This window comes from Papilio xuthus, unplaced genomic scaffold (genome assembly GCF_000836235.2).
Source record: "Papilio xuthus unplaced genomic scaffold, Pxut_1.1 DF826945.1, whole genome shotgun sequence".
NCBI classification, from domain to species: Eukaryota; Metazoa; Arthropoda; class Insecta; order Lepidoptera; family Papilionidae; genus Papilio; species Papilio xuthus.
The window spans coordinates 9347488-9354371 of NW_013531704.1; positions in this window are offsets into that span (position 1 = coordinate 9347488).

Consider the following 6884-nt stretch of genomic DNA (forward strand, 5'->3'; position numbering starts at 1 on the left):
GCGGGTAGTAGGCGGGGTCGCGATGAATAGCCCACGCCGGAATAATGATCGACTCTCCCTTGCGCACCTGGAACATGTTGCTCACAATGAAATGATGAAGAAGAAAGAAGCAACGTGTCTAAGGCACATTTTTGTGCTGCGACGTTTTAAAAAAATCATCATCATCATCAGCTCACTATACGTCCCCACTGAGGGGCTCGGAGCCTACCCTAAGTTAAGGGTGATTAGGCCATAGTCAACCACGCTGGCCAAGTGCGGGTTGGTTGACTTCACACATATCTTATCTTTAAAAAAATACTTACGATAAAATCTTTGGTGGACTTTTCATTACATTTCCCTAAATTATAATCTTTGACACAGAGCCTGTCCATGGAGACGGCAGGAGGCCACAGTCTCAGCACCTCTGTAAACAACAAGTTTACACGTTTATTATATTAATGTACGAAAAATGTCACAAAACAGTTCTTGTAAATGAGTTGAAGAAAAGAAAACCTCAGTTATAAATATTTGCAATAGTATACTCATGTATTCAGCATACAAAATACAGCTTAGCTTACCTGAAATAACCATATCCAAATACTTGAGTTCATTTACAGCGTCGAAGTCAATTTTTCCGTTGTTTTCGTGGTGTTCCTTTATTTCTTGATGCAGCTTCTCCTGCACCTCTGGGTTGACCGCCAGCTCGTGCAGTGCAAACGACATAACCGTCGACACCGTGTCGAAGCCCCCGATGAAGAATAACAGCACTTGTGCAACTAGGTCATTGTCATTCCACACTGAAACATGAACATTTATTGCTCACAACAGCAGTGTAGCAGTGTCTAATCACTTACTATTTTAGGGATCAAAACATTGGGATGATAATTTGATTGAATCCCTTTGATTGAAGTAATGCGAACAAAATATTAAACGGCCGTTTTACAGATAATAAAAATTACTTTGAAACCAAATGAATAACAATAAGTACTACATAGCATTGTATTGTTTATCTGTAGTAAACAGCGAGCGAGCGCTTACCGTAATCAACGTTCTTTTTTCCAATAGCTGACTCCTCGACGGTGGCGAAGCCCGCGTCTGTGTCTTTACCGTTCTCGTGTTTTAAGTTACCTTTAATAATTTAATAATTAGGAAATTATGAATGAAAGTATAAAATGCCCTAACTATAGCAAGAATATAGGCTTATTCCATTACCAAAGGGCGCAATTTCATTAATCGATACCTCGGTCGTTATACAACATGCTGGGGGGTGTCCCCGCGTACGGGTTGACGACTACAGAAAATTGTCGGTCGACGTAAAGTCCGCGTCATGTGGAGACTCAGTTGAAGAGTACAATGCGCGGTATGGAAAACTATTCACTATCGCCCATTGTATACGGGCGCTAACGACTCATAAAAACGGTTAGTCACCTTTCTTGGCTTCCATTAGTAGGTGGATCATGTCAGGTCTGAAGATATTTCTTTCTTCGCGATCGTTTATTGTATTCAGCACCAAGTCCCTGAAGAAAAACCTTATTTCTTCCGAGAACAGAGTAATCCTAAAAAACTATGACATACAGTATGGTCAAGCTATAAAGATCAATACATAAACGCATACAATAATTGTAAGAAAGATATTTGTGTCATCATCATCATCATCATCTTCTACCATTGTATATATTAGTTTACAAAGTACAACTACACGTGATCATTTTTTAAAATACTCATCTTTGCAATTCTCAGATACCACCGCCATACATTTCACTACGCAATGAAAACATGCTTAATTAGGTAATAGTAGAAGTATTACTTTTATTAGAACATAATGAAAAGTTATATAAATACACAGCAACTTACCTTCGAAACATTTGGCCAAGAAGTAAGAGTAAAGAACTTGAGCAGTTGCATAAAGTTAAAGGCGACAGTTTCCTTGCCCTTTTTGTAGAAGGCGTTGTTTTCTTCGGTATGCGAGTCGATTTTGAGGCCGAAAGCACAAGTGGCAATGACGTCATTAGCGTAGCGAGTCGTCAAGTCCTTGCAGTCTACGTCAATTATATTCTCTACAAAAAAAAAACTCTTTGTCAATACGCAGTATTCAGATTGCCGACATTTGCTGCTAGATTCTAACAAAGTTTTTTACAAATTAAAATAAATTTGATAAAAAATTGCCTACTTCCTGATTTTTTTATCTTCATTCTTAGCGAGTTTATCATCTTGTCGCCAACTTCGACCATGAACGGCACCATCGAACGTATCTTGGAGCTGGTGAAGGCTGGGCTAAGGATTGATCGCATCTGTTTCCATTCTTCGCCTGGAAAAGATAATGCAATTTTTAATCCAAAAAAGTCCAAAAAATCATGTGAGATCTTAATCATTGTCAATGCAGCGCCGCCTGATATAGAACATAAAAAATAATGTTTCATGATAGTTTATATACAGCGCCACCGAGAGACTCTTTACCTACTTTAAATAAGGAGTAAGTATTAATTCTTTACTACTATAGTTGATTGAAGAACATTATTCACTAATACCTTTTAACGAAAACAAGTTTCTTCCGAAGTACGAATCAAGTTTCTCGTCAACAAAATTGCGATGATCCAGAAAGTGTTCGAAGTCTCTAACTGTGACAGCTTTTATGAGATCAATGTCCTTTATTATCACCACAGGATCCAGGAATTGATATTTTCCTACAAATCTAAAACAATGAAATAAAAGATATTTATTAACTTAGGATTATTTCTGGAATCTCATGATCTCAAATCACATTGAGATCGTACCGGGTATCTACAATGACTAACCTAACATAACCAGCTGAAATATCTTGACATTATAATTAATGTCAACAGCCGGAAGAAATGTACGATGTATGTAAGCAAGCTACCTGTCTCTAGAGTCGAGCTTGTACATCCTTTCCATGTTTTGTGCGAAATGGTCCATACGAATGACGATACGTGCCATGTTGCCGAGAATGGGGAGCGGTGTTAGGCTCTTGACACCATACTTGCTGAACCTTGTGTACACGTGCCGCAGGTACACCGCCAGCGCCACCGCCACCGCAGACAGCAACACCAATAGTACCATCACCTGATAATTAACAACCTTTGAATGCATATGCAGCGGATATTTTTTGTCGTGTGCTCATCCTCAAAGAGTGGCAATATGGTGACTGCCATTTTTTTTGTTCGGTCTGCGGTCGTTTTTCTGTCCACCTCTGTTCTTAATAAACATATTATATTTAGTTTTCGGATATTCATCTGTTTATTTTCATTATTTTAATAAAAATTATTTAATTATTTCATTTACCAAATTACCAAGAACACAATAAAATGTAGCCACATTCTTATATCTAATTTGTTAAAAATAATGACAGGGATGAAGAAATATTTTATACACAGACTTTGGTCTCAGAAACCCATGGAAAGTTTGGAGACACGTGTTAATACTCGGATCTTATCGCTCACTTAACGTAATATCATGTTCAATAATATTGATTACAATTGATTTCAAACCACTAATAATTAAGTATGTATGTATGTATGTTTGCGCCGTCTATAATAGCAAGATAAGATTTTATCTCAACACAATATGTGAATGCGAACTTTAAATATATAATTAAACCTCTCAACATTATCTGAGATAACAAAAATATCAAATCATAGAGACGACATTTTTATCAAAAGCAAAAGAAAAAAGTCTTAGCTAAGAAACATCAGAGACTAGTATTGCCAGCGTCGAAGACAGATGTTAGCACGAGATAGATTCACTTAGCCGAAGGCCAACCTCCAACAGTGGAGAGACACATAGAGACGTGTCCATATTCTCATGTCATGATTAGTTGACAAGATTGTCTGCATGTCTGAGCATTTGGTCCCAATTTTGTTTTGGAGATTTTCCTGTAGCGACTCTGACACTAGTACTATTAATGTTATTATCTATTATTATGTTATTATCTTAAGTAATTCTTGTCTCGTCATGCTTTATATTATATAAACAAGTTATTGTTTTTGCCCGAACATTGCCTTTGTTTTGTCTAATTTTTAAAACGAGTCAAACTATGTCACTCCTTGATTCTTTTACATTTTTTAGATAAAGCACAAAAAATAGCAACAGTTTTTAAGTTAAATATAATTTTATTTTAGATTCAATGAAATATAAACAGATAAAAATTGATATCGATTAAGAAAAAGAGGCAAAAGGATTTTTTTATACCATATGTCCATAGACATGCGTACGTAGCACTTTGGCAAATATTCGTTCTAGGAACTAAAAATCTTCAATTTGTTTAAGATTTTTTATATAAAGCTGAGTTTATATAATAAATTGTACAATATGCTTGCGACATGTGAAGGATTTTGTTGCAACTCTAACTCATCTTAAAAGGTACAAAATTAAACATCTTTAAAAAAACATTAAAATAATACTCACTATTGTTTATTAGTTTTGCTAATATTGAAACAATTTATTACTAAATTAAAGCTGTTTTAATGTAAGACACTGTTTTCGTCTGTCTGCAGACGACAAAACTGACCGGCTCAAACACATATCTTACGTATTTATATCTGTACTACATGTATATTGCCTAACATCCAGATAAAACAAAAAAATAATAACAACCAAGATTAAAGTAGTTTACAGATAACGTATGTACATATGTACATTGTAAACTCCGTGTAACATCACTCGATGTAACGACGAACTCCTTAAAACGTTGAAATTTCTCACTCGATATAACGTCGCGCATACTTTATTTATCGTCTTAAATATGGCATTATAAACCATTCAGTAGTACTTTTTAATTTTAAGATCGTGAAATTTATAATAACTGCATCTGCATACATTCTTTCGTTTGCCGTTATATTGATTTATTCCGAGAAATAAGGGCTTTCTGTGACGAACACTAGGCTTATCAAATTGTCATAATTGAAATTTTTCAGTGATTACACAATTTCGAACTGTACATTACCAATTTACCAAATTCTTTATTAATTGTCAAAAAAGAAAAGTATATTAAGAGTCTACAGCAAAAAATATAGTAATAATAAAATAAAATAACTTTACTCCATATAACGTCCACTCTTTATAACGTCGCATATAGCTCGGTACCTTGAGCGACGTTATATGGAGTTTACACTAAATTTGTAATGCTGAGACGAAATTAACTGACACACGGGAATTTGTTTTCGCGCATATATACATTTTTAAATTTGATGTGGTGGTGTAAATACATAAGTTTCATTGACATTGTCTATGATCAGGTGTCATTTTCACCCGAGTGAGAGTGAGAGTTTAATTAACAAATAGCATTTCTATTGATGTAAAAGTTCAACAGTTTTAAGTAAAAATAACAAGTGAACAATAAGTATTAACAATACACAAAGTACTACGTATGACTGGACTGGTGGTAGAATGTATAAGATATGTGGAAGACACATTTAACATTAAATTTATACATAAAGTTTCGTGATAGTTCTAAATCATTGTGCAACATTAACGAGTTCAATCCTTATCTATGTTATATTTAATTTGCTCTGTCATCGTCAGCTTTTATTTGTTTTCATCAAGCCAATGTCTGAAACAAAGCATTATCAGTGGTAGAGGGCAGCAACAACAACATCTGTTGCACGAATGTGACGACTTGCCCGTTGCAACCACCACCACGCAGAAGGCATGAGTCAAGTGCAAGTAATTCCGCGTTTCTTCCGATGAGTGTGCGTGTCGGAGGCCTAATTATAGTCATCTTTTCCTTCCCGCCCTTTTTCTTATGAGGAAACGAAGGGAAAGGGGAAATGGTTTGTGTTTGTTGTGGTGGGAAGAGGGGAAAGAAAGGCAACGCATTTGCAACTGCGGATATATTTGAGCGCAATTCAAGTGGTGACTTTCTTGTTTGCCCTCTTGTACTCTAAAAAACACATAGAAGTCGATCGATATAGCAAGAATATAGTGGTGTAAATTTAGATATATATGAACATACGTGTTTATGTACGCTCCATGATAAAAAATAATTGCAACAACATCGTTAAGGATCTTCCCTAAATAATTATTTTACCGATGAAGTTTTTTGTTACTTTTTGATAAAAGTTTTGTTTTGAAGAACTTAATGTGAACGACCTAATAATGAATCAGTTTTTAAACTTCAACTTCTTAACCTTGATCCTAACATTGAGTTTTCAATTTAACACATTGTTTAGAGAATTGTAGATCCCAAAAAATGCTTCAAAAATGCACTATTTTTCGATTTTAATACTAATCTTTCTGCAAATAAATGTGTTTATTATCAGGATAATTTAATAATAATAATAATATAACTTTATTGCCATAAATAAATTAACAGTTATACATACGTTAGACGGGACATTAACATAGAGATATATTAGAAGGTAATATATGACAGAAAATAAATCATAAGTCCATGTAAATACTTCCGTTAAGTGCACACACTAATGATTTTGTTACCTGACTATCTATGTGCATAATACGTGCAAAGACCTTTAAGAATATTTGAATCGCTTCGATTACGCACCACATTTTTACCCGCGTCGAGACTAACTTTATTAGACTCCGAGCAACCTAAAAACTGCTTGTTAGCCTGACTGGTGGAGGAACCTTATAGCCCACTTTATAACTCGCATCAACAAGTAGTTCGAGGCCCATTATTCTGAAAATTCTGTTTTATGGAATATCGTAATAATTGATCTGTTTAATTCAGATAAATAACTATATTACGAAAAAATAATAATTGAATTATGATCAGTAGTTTTAGATACAAACATACAAACATACTCTACTACGTTATTTTATTAGTATTGATATAAGTGCAGTTGCACACATGGACATGCGTATTGTATGTATGTACGTATGTATGTATGTATGAACGTGAGATCTATAGCATCAGGTCTATATAACAAGTT